The following is an 18,748-nucleotide window of genomic DNA, read 5'->3' as shown; positions in this document are numbered from 1 at the left end:
TCATCCTTTCTGCTCCTGGAGGAGGCCTCTGAGGTCAGATAGAGGTCAAAGGTCAGGGTGAGTATATATATATATATTCCGGGTTCGGCATACCTTGGAGACTCACCGACCAGATCAACCAAAGTCAGGCCAGAAATATGAACATTTTAAATTCTAGGCTTTGTTATATTCCTGCTGTATTTACAGTTTTACAGTCTGGGTCCAATTCTGTGCCTGCCGTCGATTTAGATTTCACCCCCAGAGGACCAAGGAGAGGGAAGAAAGAGGCTTGAGGGTTCCAGGGAACGACCGCAACCCGATCCCCAAAGCGCCCGCCCCTCGTGTGACCACAGCTCTCTGAACTGGGACAAAACACACACGGAGGTGGATAGACGGCATGTGTTCGGTCCACTCAGGAGGAGATTGTATAGAGGAGGACAAAGTCGTTAAGCGGACAGGAATGTGTTTCATAAACGGCAGCTCCTTCCTCTCCTGTGAGACACGAACAAGCGAAGCAAAACACATTTGCCTGTTTATTTATGATGCTGGGTGGTGAGGACAGGGAGGGATGGTGATGGAGCCAGGATCATGGGGGCTTTGGGACCCCGTGGGGGGCTACTGAAACCTTGGCACATGGCGAAACCATCAGTCTCTCTTGTCCCCTGAGTGGTGGGAGAGGCTACTCTGAGAGACCTCTCCTTCGCAAATCTGTTTCTAAATAGGAACAAGGGACTGACTTCCCTGGCATTCCACACAGCTTTCAAATTCACGGCCGTTTTAACCGAATAAACAAGGCATATAAAAACAGGTCTTTTTGGTTTGACATCAAAAGCGAACAGTTGAAGAATTTGAACAAGGGAAGAAATGAAGGTAAAGAAAAAAATGGAATTGCGTTCTCCAAGGGTTTGAGATCAGGCTTGACGTTGACAATCATTCCAGGGTCGTCTTTATTCCACAAAACAGACTTGTACGGCATACTTTATATGTTTTTACAGAGTCAACAAGAAAGCTCACCTTGAAAGTTTTCTTAAGAAAAGAACATCTTAAGTCCTCTTTAATCAAGAAATCCGCTCTCAAATGACAAGTCTTGTTAAGCTCCCGCAAAACTCCTCTGTGTGTTGATGCTCGTCTAATGAAATGGACGGCTGCTATTGTAGGTTTCATCTGACAAAGGTTCATTGAATACTGATGCTAATCTCCTCTCCACTGGATTTTGCAGGTCAAAATTCAGCTCGCCATTAGGACTGAAAAACACCACTTTGCAAACATCTACTAGTCCTCCTTGTCTGAATGTGACATACAAAACTGAGGGATTGGACCAAAACACCACACGGAAATAACTTTTTGGGGAATAGCTCTTATTCCGTAGTGCATCTTTGAAATGTCCTTGGGTAAAAGCCAGACTGTATATTTTGTAGAAGCCATTCTAACATCTACTGACATAAGATTAACAGTTTCTGCTTTCTGTTTTGACTTGCGAGGCCACACGGGCATTTAGCACAGCCAGAAACCCAAGAATCAAAATCAAATGACAATTTATTCGAGCAGCCTTTTTCATAAGCAACGCCACAGCCCTTTTCACAAGCAGTGTCACACAGGGCTTCACATACGCCCACACAACTGCACCTAAACCTTCATGAAAGACAAGGAAACACTCCCAGGCGGAAATTGGAAGAAACCTTGAGAAGAGAAATTCAGTGAGTAATTCAGTGAGTAATCTGAGCCAAAGCCTTTTTCAGGAGACCAAAAAGGCAGCAGTGAAGGTGGTGGGCCGTTGAGCTCTGGGAACAGAGGCCAGGAGATACCCAGACAAAGACACCAGGGACAGAGGCTGGGGTCGAGGCTGGGATGTGAGGCTAGAGGCCAGAACAGAGGGGCCACCAGTGACGCCAGCAACTCTGGACTCCTTTGAAAGGGTTCTTCGAAAAATGTGTTGAAGACGTCAGCAGGGATGTGCATGTGAGGACATTGAACCGGCTTAGTAAAGACTGTCTGTTTCTTAGCTTCACACAGCTTCACTGATTTGGTGATTCAGAGCAGAGATTAATCACTGTCTGAGTAATGAAGCACCTACTTATACAGATAGTAAGGCTCATTGGCTGCTCGTCACACTCTCCAACTAGCCACATTTTGGGTGGAGAGCTTTCTGGAAGAGAAAAGTAATCTTGTCTCCTTTCGTTTTCTCTTAATACTGTGTACAGAATGGATGTTGCAATACCAGTCACAGAAGGCACGTCAGTAACCCCAGAAGGGGTCACGGGAGTTCAATATTGCCCCGGGGGTCAACCTATGTGTAACACTGGCCTGCCTTTGTGTGAAAATCCACTTTCCGTTTTCCCAATTCTTTCTTTCAGCCTCCTCCTCAATTCGGTTTCTGTCTCATTCTCTCCAGGGAACACAGGCTCAGTCAGTACAATAGCTTTAGTGTGAGTGAAGTTGCAAGGCTTGTACTCTAATTAACTAATGAAGAAAATGGACTCTCCTACCCTTTCCCAATTTAGCTGAACCCATGCCGCTATGTGCTCACAGTATTACCTCGGCTTTCACATCTGATCCAGATGGCCCGGGGGGGGGCGGTTATTTACTGTCACTGCGACTGTATTTTTTCGGTGGTTTGGATGAAACATTCTTTGAGGGTTTAGGTTGGTTTACGTGCAGTTCTATGGGCGCATGTGAAGCCCTCTATGACACTGCTTGTAGAAATGGCTTTTCATTTCATTTGATGACAGTGTATTGAAACTGAAACTGTATTGAACATTGAAAATGTATTCTATGCTCAACAAAGCCTTACTTTAGCAGTGTGGTCACCTAAAGTATCTCTTCAAGGCCTCTAACTTACTTAGACTATTTTCCTGGGAGAAAACACATAATCATAGAGTAATATAATATTTGATCCAAACTTAGAGTGCACTGAGATATCTCTGTAATTGACCAACTAGCCAACAACTGTATAATTTCCTGTCTCTGCAGTCGCATCAGATGAATGCACTGTGCATCCTCATAAACGAGACGCATTCGAGCACAAAAGTGTCATTTAACTTTGCTTTTAGTCTGGTATTGAATGACTAGGTCACACAATGTGTGTTGGCAGACTTTAATGACAGACCACCGGATCTGTCAATCAGAACAACAAACGACTGTTCACGACTCAAAACCACACTTCTCATTTGGCCGTCAATCACACAGGAGAAACAGGGACCTTACACACTACATACAGTAACCCTACAGTACAGCAGAAACAGGGACCTTACACACTACATACAGTAACCCTACAGTACAGCAGAAACAGGGACCTTACACACTACATACCGTAACCCTACAGTACAGCAGAAACAGGGACCTTACACACTACATACAGTAACCCTACAGTACAGCAGAAACAGGGACCTTACACACTACATACAGTAACCCTACAGTACAGCAGAAACAGGGACCTTACACACTACATACAGTAACCCTACAGTACAGCAGAAACAGGGACCTTACACACTACATACAGTAACCCTACAGTACAGCAGAAACAGGGACCTTACACACTACATACAGTAACCCTACAGTACAGCAGAAACAGGGACCTTACACACTACATACAGTAACCCTACAGTACAGCAGAAACAGGGTTTGCCTCCCAGATCGACCTCTGAACAACACACTCCGACAGAGAGCTCGACGTGTGTGACAACCCCTCCATGTTGAATCTGAGGCCTGTGTTCTTCCGGCAACAAACCATGAGTGACACAAATGGCAGAAGTGCAAAGGGAGATTTGTAAGCACCACTTTAAAACGATGAGTTTATCCAGTGGCAAGCAAGGACGCAGCTTAGTTAGAAGGTTCCCCAGCGTGATAAGAGCACGCGGGGATGCCAGTGTTATCCTTCATGGGCCAGTGCCCTTGTGCAAAGTGTTGACAGTGGCTAAATGGCCCAAGAGGCAGGCTGGGCAGGGAGTGCCTTGGAAAAACTTGCTGCAACTGAGGAAGTATTTCTGTCACCCAGGCGCCTGGGTTGCTTCTTATCTTAAAATATCGGGTTTCTATGGCTGCAGTCCTGCGGAGGTATTCGAAGTTTGGTGTTTGGAAACTGTTAAAAGTGATTATTCCGCCAAATTTACCATTTTCAGTCTGAACACGTCTGAACGTAGTTCACTAAGTCTTCTACTTTTGAATAAGTTGTCAGGAAAAACCCTGTTTCCATGCCCTGCAGAAGCTTTGTAAAGGTCAGAATGGAAGGAAAGGTAGTATATAATCAGGGAGCATGACCTGATCAATCAGAAATGAGTCTGGATGCGCCTTCATGCCACGTACCGGGCATACCGGCGTTTGTAAAATGCCGGGGGAAATGCCATTCGAAACACTAATACCTAAGTGTAACTCTGCAGTTCAAATACAAGAAAAAAACATTCATTTATTTTTTTACCCTTCGCTCAATGGGGAATCTTTGTGAAACTTCAGATAGGTACAGACAAAAAGAAAAAAAGAAGCGTTTGTGTCTATTTATCTTCCCTCTCCTAGACACACAGGCCCACCTTGGCAGGTTTTTCCCATTATCGGAGTGATAGATCCACACAGCGGACGGCCTCCTCGTAGAGGATGACCTTTCAGGTCCACCTAACTCTTCTTCTCCTTTCGTTGTTGCCTAGCAACAGACCGTGCAGTGCAGAGGAGCGAGGGATGAGTGGGATTAGAACGAAAGAGAGAGAAAGTTAGAAAGAGAGAGAGAGAGAGACGGAGATTGAGAAAGAGAAAAAACCTAAGAAGAAAAGCGGGAGGGAAAGATAAAAGAAACAGTGAGAGAGAGTGAGAGAGACAGCGAGAGAGAGAGACAGAAAGAGAGACAGCGAGAGAGAGAGACAGAAAGAGAGACAGCGAGAGAGAGAGACAGAAAGAGAGACAGCGAGAGAGAGAGACAGAAAGAGAGACAGCGAGAGAGAGAAAGAGAGAGCAGGAAAACGAGTGCACAGGTGTCTCCCAGGAGCAGAAGTGAAGCAGCTCAAGGCTCCGGTCCTCTGATGTATTCATTAGCCTGAGAACACAGGCTCAGGGTCTGCATGTTGACATTTGAAAAATGAAACCGCTCCGGTTTACTCCTCCGATACGGAGCCACATGTGGTTCAACCCACAGCCCCGAGGGGACGTGGCACTTTGATTCCTTATTAGCGTGCACTACCCGCTCTTCTCACCGGAGGAAACTCAGGTCAGCTGCCAGCGCCAAGCCACAACAACAACAACAACAGCAGCAGCAGTTTTGGTCTGAGAGATGTTCCCAGCGTAGATGTGCCCAGCTCTCCTTATCTTGCGTAACCCTGAAACCCAACCAAATCTCTTCAACAATGTCCTCAACCGGCTGAAGTTCAGCTTCCTCCTCTCACCGCGTCTCAGAGGATGCCGAGGGCTCCTCGACATGACGGCTTTGAACGCCGTAGGAGCAGACTTGGCCTTCAAAGGAACGCGTGTTAATGATTCGCAACGTGGGACGTCCCACATGGGAGGTAATTAACAGGAAAACGAACGTGGCCAAGACACAGACACTGAAGCCATGAGGATGTGGTGAGCAGAGAACAACATATGGGATACAGTCCTGCTTTATTGAGATATCGCAAAGCTGTCAGGCTCATTTAAGACTGCTTGGGAATTCTTTAACCACTAGCAACATTACCCTTTGACCACCAACTGCAACACAAGGGGTCTTCTATCAAACAACAAGCCTAGATTCCATAGTCACACAAAGACGGCCATTCCTCCCTCAGCCAAAAAAACAGATCAGAACATTTCTTTGGAAGTTCAATATTTCTTTTTTAAAGCGTTTAAAAAGGAGTTATACTGAAGGCCTATAGCTCTGCTGTGTGGTGATAGCGGTCCTCTATGACCACTGCTGTTCAAAGAGGCAAAGAAACCGTTGATATCATGGGCAAACATATATCCCTTAGCTGCAAGAGACCGTAATCCTTCATCCGACTTCATCTCAATGTCGCAGCTACTTTTAACAACATCTAACTTCTTGGAATTTTAGTTTACACAGAAGAGGAAAAATCTATCTTTTGTTTTGGCACAAGAACGACAGTGCAGTCCTCCGTCAAAAAGATGGAAATAAAATCTCCAGACTAAAAGGAAAAACCAAACCTAGGCTTGGGAGGTTGTTCGGTCTGTGCTGTGTAATTAACCGGAGCATTTTAGAAACAGAAAACAAAGGATGTTGTTTATATCTGGACCACAGGTTTGTGAGGTGAACGTGTAAAGGCGAAATTGAGCCTGTTTGTATTTGTTTTATGCAGCTGTGTTGATTGTAATCAAGTTCACTCAACTGTGTCTGTGTGTGTGTGACCGCCATGAGGCTCAGACTGCTAGCTAAGCACAGCCCACATGAGGTACAGGAAGACTCTTCAGGGGCACGATGCCGGCCGGTTTGAACACCTGCCCTCGTGTGACCACGTCCTACCATGCAGCACGACTGACATGGAGAATTCGGACGTGATGGATTTGACCACAGTGACTCTCTATAGGACCGTGTTCCTCTTACATGGCTGCTTCACACAAGCTGAGGACCGTGGTGGATTTGACCACAGTGACTCTCTATAGGACCGTGTTCCTCTTACATGGCTGCTTCACACAAGCTGAGGACCGTGGTGGCAAACGCCTGAGACTGATTGGACGACTGAACCTCGCCGCAACATGAACCCAATGACGAATCATCCTATAACACAGCATTACATCTCAGGCAGAAATATACACAAGCCCAATTTACTACCCAAACAGAGCCACAAGGCGCCGGCGACATTAAGCGCCACGGAATCTTTGTTGGCATTTTGGAGACTGGATGAGGGTGGGCGGGGGAGACATGAATTAGGAGAGGCTGGCGTAACGCCAACATGCAACTATCTAAGGACTTGTTATTTCCCTTTTCAGGTGAAGGATTTGTGGGATTTCTTTTCAACTGGAGGGTCTCTGGGCAAGTTGCACCTTCCTCGCTACCTTCCACCCGTGATTTGTGGAACTGTTCCCCCAAAAACGATTGCTTCCGCCAGCCAGGCCGTAATATCATCAATCTGTGGTGTGGATGTGGGGCGCTGGCACATTGGCAGATGTCCATGTCATTAAAGTGTCCCCGGGCCCAGCGTGATGGCGGGATGGGGCGATGGAGCCTGGAGAGGCACGACTCGAGGTCTGGGTCATGTTTTCTTAAGGGCCCCACTAAGGCCAGCTATAACCCAGTGCAGCGCTGACCAGAAGACCACATTCCAGGCATCCATGCTAAAGTAGCCCCCACAGGCTTTCGGGAAAAAGGAAGAGAAAAAAAAGAACGTTGAGAAGAATGGAAGCTCTGTATTACTATCCCTGAGGATGTTTTGGTGAAATCCAAAAAATCCATGACAATATGGATGTGTTTGGATAGAACCACATAATTTCCCACTAAACAAGAACCAAATGAGAATATAGTCAATGTTGGCTGTTTTAAAAAGTCAACAACACAAAAACAACATGTTTTTTAGAAATATTTTTTTTAGAGCGTGTGGGGGGTCCAAGCTAACACGCTACATCAGCATTTCAAATTTGCTGGCTTCATGAGTGAAAAGGATTATTTTCAATAACCCCATGAGGTTAAACACTCAAGAGGCAGAGCAAGAGGCAGCGCAAGAGGCAGAGCAAGAGGCAGAGCAAGAGGCAGAGCAAGAGGCAGAGCAAAACGAACCTCGCCTCCACCAGTCCCAGATGAACCCCTGCAGACAGATCTCTTTGTTTCTCATCACACAAAAAATTGCGATCTCACCGAGGGACAGTTTCAGGGGCCTTCACCGTTCCGATTTAATCAGACAAACACGTTTCGTCTGGCTGTGACACCAAAAGGAAAATAAAAAACATAATTTTGTATTATTACAGAAATAGACGGGTGAACTAAGCAAAGAATATTGATCTCACTGCACCTTCACTGCATATCTGCAAATGCCCTTTTCCAAAGTGCAGCGAAGCGAAGACGAGTCATTCCTTTTTTGATCAGCCGCTGTGAGGGTTCGACAATACCCCGATGTCACCGCTAAGCAGCACAGCGTTTCAACACTCAAACACCAGGGTGCCAGACACTCGACTGACCATTCAACCCTATTTAACCAACACTAATGGGTTTATACTACTAAGGCAAATGATAGCCATCACAACTACAGTATCTTACAGGACTCATTTAGCCCCACTATCAGCGTGTTTCAGTGTGTTGAAGCTTGTTGCGTCATCCAGTCATGCCGTGACTGGTCCCTTCTCTAGCGGACGGTGTTACCCAGGTTGTGTCAATATACTGTCAGCAAAGCTGTGAAACTTTGATGGTGTGTAGATAACCTATGACAGAGTATTCACATTGACGTCATCCAAATACTTTCTTGCTTCACTGCTTCTGTTTCAGGCAACTTGCTGCAGTGCCTGGTAGCTGAGACAAGGTTACTTTACTATGTGGCTCATAAATATAGGCCGTGCCTGGACTCTGACCACTGAAAAACTGTTAGAACTACGCGCTTCTGATCCTCCATCTTCCACTGTAGGCTACTTACTAAATGCACTGTTAGAATGTTGCTTTGGCTAAAAGAGTGCCAGAATTAATAAAAGGGCAAATGTAATTGGATCTCCATGAATATACAGTCTCCCTCATTTATGATTCTGCTAAAAACACATTCCTGGATACCTGAACAGACTTCAGACTTTTATTTGCAATGCCTTTGTTCTAGAAAAATAGAACACTCTGATCCTTCTCCACCTAGGTAGTATTGTCAGTGAGACAGAATGTAAAAGAGTTCTGTCAGGAGATCTGGAGACTGACGGGGAAGCTGAAGAGATGGATTTGTCTGGTCAGGCGTACAAGCCAATCTGCAAGTCATCTGGCACCACAAAAATGGGAGGACAGAGAGAGAAAAAGGAGAGACATGGAAAGAGAGAAGGAAGGAGGGATAAAGAAAGAGAGGAGAGAGAGAGGGACAATACGTGAGGGAGAGAGGGAGGAAGAGAGAAAAGAGAGAGAGAGGGAGGAAGAGAGAGAAGAGAGAGAGAGGGAGGAAGAGAAAGAAGAGAGAGAGAGGGAGGAAGAGAGAGAAGAGAGAGAGAGGGCTTGTCCTTCGTATTCAATAAAATAAGCTTATGTCAGCCAGAGACCATTCGATTTCAATTGGATTCCTCCTTCCAATCCTTACTGGAATAAATCTACCTGGATAAGTTATCTGCCAAGACATTTGTCATCGATGGCAAAGCTTCAATATCTGTTTAGACTATCATAAGGCAAATATATCTTTTTATACATCAATTTATTTATATATTTAGATTTTTCTATTTCACGCACAAAGTAGCAAGAAAGTCTGTTAGGAATGCAAAAATCATTTTTCCACTCATATGCAGTCAGGAAACTAACAATACCACAAATGTTCTTATTGATAATAATATTTTATGACTCGTATGTTTTATATTATGAGAATATTTGACTGATATTTGTTATTTTTCTCATTTTCATATTTTGAACTCATTTCAGAGCACCTTGAGGGCATGTTAATACAACCAGGACGTACAATAGTCCAAAATATGGAAACATACAGGAACATAACCCACGACAGCAAAACACGGCCCCAATGAAATACTTCTGAAGGCAACGTAGAAGCACAATAATTGCTCACCTGTGATAATTACATCAATCTGCCTTCATTTCCCTTCAATACTGCAATCAAAGGCCAAAACAATGGATTGAATACATTACTATTTGTGCCATCAGGAACTAATTGTACCTAATGGAAGGATAATAATGATAATTCTAACACATGAACGTCTCACCAGCTGAGAGATGCCTTCATTTACATAATAGATCCAGTATTACAGATGTCAAATTAACAAAGTATGCAGTGTTTCCTGATGGTGCCTTTGGTCCATTCAACAGGGAACACGGTCTTGCAAAAATCAAAAATCAAATAGTATATTTTCAAAAAAGTCAAATTTGACTTAAACCTCACCCCAAATGAAAATCAAACCATACAAATGTACTTCATTTATATTTAAGAAAGGCAACTTGTCAGGAATTTGTCAGATTACGTTGCTGGAACAACAGAGGAGATGGTATCTGCAAACGTAGTGACAAAGAAACTTCCTGTCACTTCCTGTATTCCAGGGGGTCAACCAGGAAATCACTTGCTTGTCACAGTCCTCTGAGGATCTCCATGGTGACACACTCTGCATTATAATGATATAAAACAGGAAGGGGGGGTTGCTAAGATACCTCACGTCGTCTTTGTCAATGAAGGCCCTTTACAGTAGTAACTGCCAGTGTGGACCTCATGAATATTAATGACCCAGAGGAGACTACAGTAACCTCTTTATCCTGTTGTCATGTGTGCTTCACAGAAGCCACAGAGTAACAAGCTACAGTCAAATTCAACAGAACTTTGTCCCTGTCCCTGTCCCTGTCCGTGTCCGTGTCCGTGTCCCTGTCCCTGTCCCTGTCCCTGTCCCTGTCCCTGTCCCTGTCCCTGTCCCTGTCCCTGTCCCTCCCTCCCTCCATGCCTCTCCCTCTCTCTCTTCAGGTCATGGGCTCAAAACATGCAAGGATTTCTTTTAGCGATTTTTTCTTCTTTTCTTTGCAAACATTGCTGAGAGCCATCTCCATATGAATGCAGTCCACAGCACCTGTTCGATTGCGATGTGCAATGCATCATGGGGGTGTTTGTGCTCGCCATCTGTGAACATGCATTAGCTCTCTCTCAAATCCCTTCCCTTGGCACAGGGGGTTATGAGTTCTGTCATGATTCAAAGAGCTTTATTAAGGAGGTTATTGGCTATTGGAGGGTAGTACTAAGGCATGACGAATGTGTTGACTTTATCTTTGGGGGGGTCTGCTGCATAAATACGCCTGGAAAACAACGCTGCACGTTTTGCTGGTGGGAGGGCAGATCAACTCATTTATCATTCTGCTTAGGCTCAGGAGGCAGGCGATATGAATATGAAAACATGATATAGGTGTGGTGGAAAAGCAGAATCCATGCCCTCAGACACCGGCAGATGCAGGGTTTGGATAAAAAGCGAATTCCTTCAGAGCAAAGCGGATGAATAGTGATGAGGGATGATCGCTGTGTTCACTCAGCTCCTTGAGGAGACCTCAGAAGCTGCTGGAAGCATGTCACCTAGACAACAGCAGCAGGAACACTGGGTCGATGTGGACCAAGAAAAACGTTTTTTTTTCAAGGATTTGTGTATATTATTTCATGCTTTACTGGACTGTTTAAAGCGAAGTGTGACAGGAAAGGCCGGGAGAGATGTTACTAAGGGCCCAGGTCGGACTTGAACTTAGGTTTCTGCGCTAAGGCTCTTATCTGGTATGCTACCGCCCAGGACAAACACACAAGCTTTTAATTCAAATATCCCAGAGTGCCGTTCCAGAACCACAGTGGAGGAGTCTGTCCTAATGATGAAGCTGACACTGATCCCCACAGTCATCAGCATGTCAAGCATCCAAACAGCAGTGGAAGAGCTCGTTAGCTCTGCCAGATACACACAGACCTGCTCCTCTCCCCCTCTCTGTTTTCCCACCAGTGTTTGTTAAATAATGTATGTCGCAGGGTTGCCCCTGAGAGAGGAGCCTATGGCTCAATGCCTGGAGAGGAGAGAGAGAGAGGGAGAGAGAGAGAGAGAGAGAGAGAGAGAGAGAGAGAGAGAGAGAGAGAGAGAGAGTGAGAGAGGAGATAGAGGAGGGAGAGGGGAGAGAGAGGAGGGAGAGGGGAGAGAGAGGAGAGAGAGAAGAGAGAGAAAGAGGAGAGTGGAGAAGAGGAGTGTGGAGGAGAGATGGAGATGATAGAGAGAGGGGGGACAGAGAGGAGAGAAGAGTGCAGGAGAGAGAGAGAGAGAAAGATAGAGAGGTATATAGAGTGTGATGTTGTTGTTGGGGAACAGCAGCAGTTCTATAACTAGCTGTTTACCCGGCGCCTTGCCCTTGAAAAACAAAATGAGGACAGGACCCAGTGCTGGGCTGACTCTGCCCACAGCTTGTTCCCGGGTGAACGAGTGCAGCTCTTGTGAGCTAAACACCACCCCTCTTCCCTCCCTCCCTCACACCAATATAGATAAATATAGCGATGACTGGGGGGTCGAACTCCTCACATCGATTTTCCAGACACTGACGCTGTGCAGCATTAGGGGCTGCTTGTTTGGTGGCTGTGGACAGCGTTAATCAGCTGTCTCTTGTGATTAGAAGATGGCCTTGTTTCTCTCTGAACCCAAACAGCTGTCAGTCACACAGATCCTGTTTAAGACGCACGGTTCCTTCATTTGATCGTTGCTTTTCTCACCCACCGTCTTTTTGTCCTAAAAATTTAAGATGATCTGTTGGCGCTTTCTGTAGTAGTTGGCGTGTCTGAGATGCTCGGCGTCCAATCATCTCTCACGGATCAGGGTGGAGTTCCTGTCTCAGACTTGAGAGTTTATCATCAAGACAAATCTGTATCTCAGCCATTGGATTTGTTTCAGATTTATCAAAATGCCTTTACTCAACTGAACAATTAACCTGAAGGAACAGGGACAAGAGACCTTGGAAGTCATCCCATTTCTCAAATCTCTGACACAAACGCACTTTAGCATACATGCTCTAGTATACACAAACACACACACACACACACACAAGCCCCCTTAACTTAGGTTGCCTTACAACTGGCTGGACTGCTTCTCCTCTTTCTGGAGTCATGACCTAGCACACCAACACAGGATGCTCACCAGCCCTGACCTTGACCCTGACCCCCTGACCCCTGATAGCCTCTGTCCAGGTTCTCAACGGAGCACCAAGACGTCTCACGCTCAACCACACGAGCGCTGGCGATACATGAACCAGTCAGCATGCTGCTGGTCTGGCCTGGCAGCCTCATTGACAGGAACGCATGGTTCAGACGGACAGATGAGGCCCAGAGGGTAAAACTATTCATCACAGCGCCAGATCACAAGATAAGACACACGTGGAGTAGAACCGTGGAAGGCGGGAGCACAGCTCCAAATGGTAATCCTCCCTCTCTTCTCAGAAGGCTTTAACCCCTTCCTAGCTGAGCGAGGGAGGCGACTGACACCTACAGATAAGTAGCCTCGCACTGCTAACGCTCGTCGCCTGAACCGGGAACCGATTATCTCTCCAAACATACGTGGGATTTTCCCCTCTCGCACACCTGGAGGATGAAGAGGCAATCCTCGTCCGCAACTTCTGGATGAGATACAGAAACTCATTTTTTAAGTACTTTAAAAAGGCTTGGAGAAAATTCACTGATACAGTACTAACAGACACAATTTAACAAACTGGCCCGGGGAGGGGGGGCGGGGGGGGGGCAAGGGGGGGCGGAGGGGGGGCAAGGGGTGGCGGTGGCTGACACAAAGCAGGACTGCTTGGAGGGGAGGAGAAGAAGGGTGGAGGGTGAGATTAGATGAGAGGAGGAGAGGAGAGTGAAATGAGAGGAGGAGAGTAAAATGAGGGGAGGGTCTGGTAGAATCAGCTCTCTATAAATGTGGCTGACTAAGGGAAAAACAAGCACTGCAGAGTCAAAAGATTTCTTGCTATGAGAGTTTTGAGACGCCTGAGCACAAGTTATTTTTCTTCCAGTAAGTGTTTGCAAACGTCTTACTGGAACTAAAGTTGTGAAGCATCTGCTGCTAATCAACAAAGCCCCAGTGAAAAAGGGGGACAATTGTTTGGGCTTCAAGTGCTTTCAGTTCTTTTCCTGAGAGAAATATCTGTGGTTTACTGTCGTGGTAGCATTCCAGCCTTCGTTTGGTGAGTGTGTGTGCTATCCAGCAACCTCGTATGAGTGTCTGTATCAAAGTGTCTGTGTGTGTGTCTGTGTGTGTGTCTGTGTGTGTGTCTGTGTGCGGAGGGAGGAGGGGCAGGACGTCTGTTGGTAGGAAGGGCTGGCTCTGAAGTGACCTCGCGTTGCCCTGGCAGCTTTGTCATGCTAAGAGGAGGTCTGTGCAGAGAGGCTGCAGCCCAGGGCCCATTGTCTTCCTGCGGCCACAGAGACAAAAGGAAAGTGGCCAGTCCAGATGTACACATGGCAGCGTTGTAAATGAAAACCTGGACCATGGTGGGAGTGAGGGAGGGAGGGAGGGAGGGAGGGAGGGAGGGAGGGAGGGAGGGAGGGAGGGAGGGAGGGAGGGAGGGAGGGAGGGAGGGAGGGAGGGAGGGAGGGAGGGAGGGAGGGAGGGAGGGAAGGAGGGAGGGAGGCAGGGAGGCAGGGAGGCAGGGAGGCAGGGAGGGAGGGAGGGAGGGAGGGAGGGAGGGAGGGAGGGAGGGAGGGAGGGAGGGAGGGAGGGAGGGAGGGAGGGAGGGAGGGAGGGAGGGAGGGAGGGAGGGGAAAGTTGGGAGGGAGGGAGGGTGAGGAGGAGGGAGGAGGGTTTGCGGGTTGCAATATTTCACCAGAAGCTTTTATCCTGTAAATCACTAACCTTCTGAGTGCCCACTGCTTTCAAGTAGCCTACTGAAGCTGGAGAAAGTCTTTTTGAATTTGCTCGTACTTTTCAATAACATGACTTGTCTTGGATGATACTTACATGTCTCTGAGATTCCTAGATGTTTTTTTTTGTTCGGGCTACCTGACAAGATCCTTCTGAATGCAGTTTAGAATTCATGAAACATGGAACAGGAAGTCTTTTTTTGCTGATCCTCATTTGAAACATTCAAACTTCATCAAGCCATGCATCTGTAGTTAACTGATACACATTACATCAAACCAGATTGGATAACAATCTTTTATCTCTCTCTCAGTGTACATATGTACAGTAAATGAATGCATGTGTGTGTGTGTGTGTGTGTGTGTGTGTAGGAGTTGGTGGGAGCCAAAGTTCACATCGGTCGGCAATTTAAACATGAAGTATAAACAATTTACCTACCCCTGTCTAGCAAAGAGCTAAAGGTGCTCAACCCTCTATTCTGGGCGATAACAAGTGGACTCCACACAACCTGTAAGGAACCATGTTAGCCAGGGGTGTCTTCCCTAGTTTAGCAGGCCAGCAAACAAGCTCAACTGAGAATGCTCTTTAGCTAAGACAGAGGGAGCAGGAGAGAAGGAAGAGAGAGGGAGGAGAGCGGGAAGAGGAGAGAGGGATGGAGGAGGAGAGAGGGAGGGAGGATGAGAGAGGGAGGAGGAGAGGGAAGGAGAAAGGGAGGGAGGGAGGAGGAGAACAGGAGAGGAAAGAGGGAGGAGGGAGAGAGGGAGGAGGAGAAACGGAGGAGGAGAGAAGGAAGGAGAAAGGAAGGGAGGAGGAGAGCAGGAGAGGATAGAGGGAGAGAGGGAGGGATGGAGGAGGAAAGAGGAGAGAGGGATGGAGGAGAGAGGGGGCAGAAGAGAGGGAGAGGAGGAGGGAAGGAGGGAGGGAGCAGGATAGGAAGCAAGACAGTCTCCGACCCTCTCCTCTAACCTCCTCGGCTGCATACCCAGTGTTTTCAGAGCTATATTTACTCTGTGCCGTAGCTATGTGGAGCGATCCCCAATTCCCAGAGTCATTTATTCAGCTCCAGCTGCTGTCAGGCACTACACCGGGTCAGAGCGGTTGCCGTGGCAACTCCCTACACTAATTAAGTATATATTCATCCGAACCAGAAATGAAAATGTGTCTTCTTTTTAATAAATTGTTTTGCTATATAGACCTCTGCCCAGGAACAGTGATGTGATTTGGACCCTCAGACCCAGTGTGCACAGACTTGACAGAGTTTGTTGTGTTGTCTTGGTGAAACTTCTCTCAGATCTGTGACAAAAGGAAAAGCTGTTCATTTCGTTTACATCAATGTTGGCAGTTGAGATTACGTATTAGGAAGTGTGTGTGGTGGTGGTGTGGGAGGGGGGGGGGGGTCGTTCCACAACACTGCCCCCTTGAGTTGAGCTTTCTCTGATAATAACCATCATGTATTTACAAGGTCATGAATTTCAAAGCACCTAGTGTGAGTCAGAGGCTGGATGTTATGCGAATGGCGAAAGACAAAAAAAGAAAGAAATAAAACTGTAGTAAGTTTCCCATGAATTCAAAGGACCTTTGTCTGCCGTCTGAGTGTTTTAATTACTTGTGCATTTTTTGCATATAATATGGCCACTAAAAGCACTTAGAACTACACAGAATTCACTTTCCAGAATCCAGCACAGTCCTCCTCACAGTCTCTCATCGATGCTATAAGTGCCCTCTTGAACTCCAGTCTCTGACATGTTAGATTAAACAAACAAGATCCTGATCATTTGCACCCACAGCAGTCAAACACAGCAGTCAAACACAGCAGTCATACACAGCAGTCAAACACAGCAGTCACCCACAGCAGTCATACACAGCAGTCATACACAGCAGTCATACACAGCAGTCAAACACAGCAGTCAAACACAGCAGTCATACACAGCAGTCACCCACAGCAGTCAAACACAGCAGTCATACACAGCAGTCAAACACAGCAGTCATACACAGCAGTCATACACAGCAGTCACACACAGCAGTCAAACACAGCAGTCAAACACAGCAGTCATACACAGCAGTCACCCACAGCAGTCATACACAGCAGTCATACACAGCAGTCATACACAGCAGTCACCCACAGCAGTCATACACAGCAGTCAAACACAGCAGTCAAACACAGCAGTCACTTGTAGCTGGAGCCGTTGGAAGACACACCCACACTGGCTGCTGTTGAGGAAGGATTTCCCGGTTTCCCAGGTGCTGATCAGCAGCTGCTGGGAGACAACAGACGACTAGTTGTGCAGTGTTTGATGCCCTTGCATGGACGACAGGACGAAAGTATCGAGAGGGACATTACTTGATGACATAACAGCACGGGTAATAGTCTGGTAATTAGTTAAACAGCCTGGGAATAAGCACCCACACATTTGGCCAAGAAATAAAATAACAAAACAAACTAAAAACAGCCAACCAGCATTATGAAAAACGACCTCTCGCCAAAACAGCGATTGCTCTTTTACGTGTGCTGTGCTGCAATGAAGAACAAAAAAAACATACCCCTCCTCCCTCCAAACCAATCACCCTTATCCTCGACTCAATCTGCTGTTTCTGTATCACTTATCCAGATCATTGTAGCCGTCTCACCCCTCTCCTAGCATCTATTCGGAGCCTCCCGGCTCCCATAGATAAAGGTGGGCCGTGTGGTTGGAGCGGATGTTATCTGATGAAGAAAAGGCTCCTCATCCTTCTCCAGGGCGTCAGCAGCTAGTCTGCTCACATCTCCCCTCCTCTCCCTCCTCTCCCTCCTATACCCTCCTCTCCTTCCTCTCCCTCCTCTCCCTCCTATACCCTCCTCTCCTTCCTCTCCCTCCTATACCCTCCTCTCCCTCCTCTCCCTCCTCTCCCTCCTCTCCCTCCTATACCCTCCTCTCTCTCCTATACCCTCCTCTCCCTCCTATACCCTCCTCTCCTTCCTCTCCCTCCTATACCCTCCTCTCCCTCCTCTCCCTCCTCTCCCTCCTCTCCCTCCTATACCCTCCTCTCTCTCCTATACCCTCCTCTCCCTCCTATACCCTCCTATACCCTCCTCTCCCTCCTATACCCTCCTCTCTCTCCTATACCCTCCTCTCTCTCCTATACCCTCCTCTCCCTCCTCTCCCTCCTCTCCTCCTTCCCTCCCCCCCTCCTCATCCAGCTCCTAACTGCTACCTGTCAAGATTCTTTTTCTGTCAAATGTATTTAGGAAGTGACAATACAAGGCACAATGTGGGGGTGACGGGGGGATTTGAACCTTGTCACCTCTTTGACTGTCATCAAAATGCTCTACGTCTGAGCTATCCATAAACAGCTACACAGAGTGATTTATGGTGCGACAAACATATTTCTTCTTCCACTTCTACAAAACCACTTCAACAGCTGGCTTCTGTACTGAGCAGGACAGGATTCACTGTTCGTACGTCTGATGTTATAACTGCCCCGTCTGGAAACAGCAGGAGCTAAAGAACACCAGGCAAACAGCCAGATCAACTCAAAGTTGTTACGTCAGCAGCTGCCCTCTTTGCTGTACCGAAACCACAAACGACTTAATCTCTGTCGGAAACCTCCTCAGACTGGGCCGTGCTTCTGACCCAGTTCCACCTGCCGTCACAGGACACCTCTCACCCCGGTGATGTCATCGCTGCTAACACCCTCCCTGCTGCCGCTGTGCTTTAGACAGAGAGGATTGTGGGATTGTGAGGGTGACACACCTCAGCAGGGAGCCCTCAGGGGATTACCGCACGGCCAGGCAAGCTGTGACATCACTGGTCACGTGACCAGAAGAGGGGATGGCATGGGAGGGGCAAGTGGCCACGGTGGAGGAAGGGGGGGGGGGGGGGGATTCAGCCTCACGAGAGCTGATTCAGAAGTTTGTTCTCTTTACAAAGTCATCAATCTGCTTTGCAGAAATCACGACGGTGAAGAAAAAAACAGTTTTTGTTCTGGGCTTTCAGAGGTTTTTGTTTTGGGCTTTCAGAGGATAAACAGACACAATAAGGGATAGGGTGTTAACCACAACAGACAGGATACTAGAGAAAGGAAAGTGGAGTGTGAAAAGAAGGAGAATGAAATAAATAAAAGATAGAGACTGAATGAAATCAACATAGAGACGAAGAGAAAGGAGAGACAGATGGCGAGGGCGAGAGAGGAAAGTGGAGATGATGTCTGGGGGAGAGAGAGAGAGAGAGAGAGAGAGAGAGAGAGAGGGAGAGAGGGAGAGAGAGGGAGAGAGGGAGAGAGAGAGAGAGAGAGAGAGAGAGAGAGAGAGAGAGAGAGAGAGAGAGAGAGAGAGAGAGAGAGGGAGAGAGGGAGAGAGAGAGAG

Source organism: Hypomesus nipponensis, chromosome 20 (assembly GCF_054491055.1).
Source record: "Hypomesus nipponensis isolate SF chromosome 20, ASM5449105v1, whole genome shotgun sequence".
Lineage (NCBI taxonomy): Eukaryota > Metazoa > Chordata > Actinopteri > Osmeriformes > Osmeridae > Hypomesus > Hypomesus nipponensis.
Note: the sequence above shows the minus strand (reverse complement) of the source record.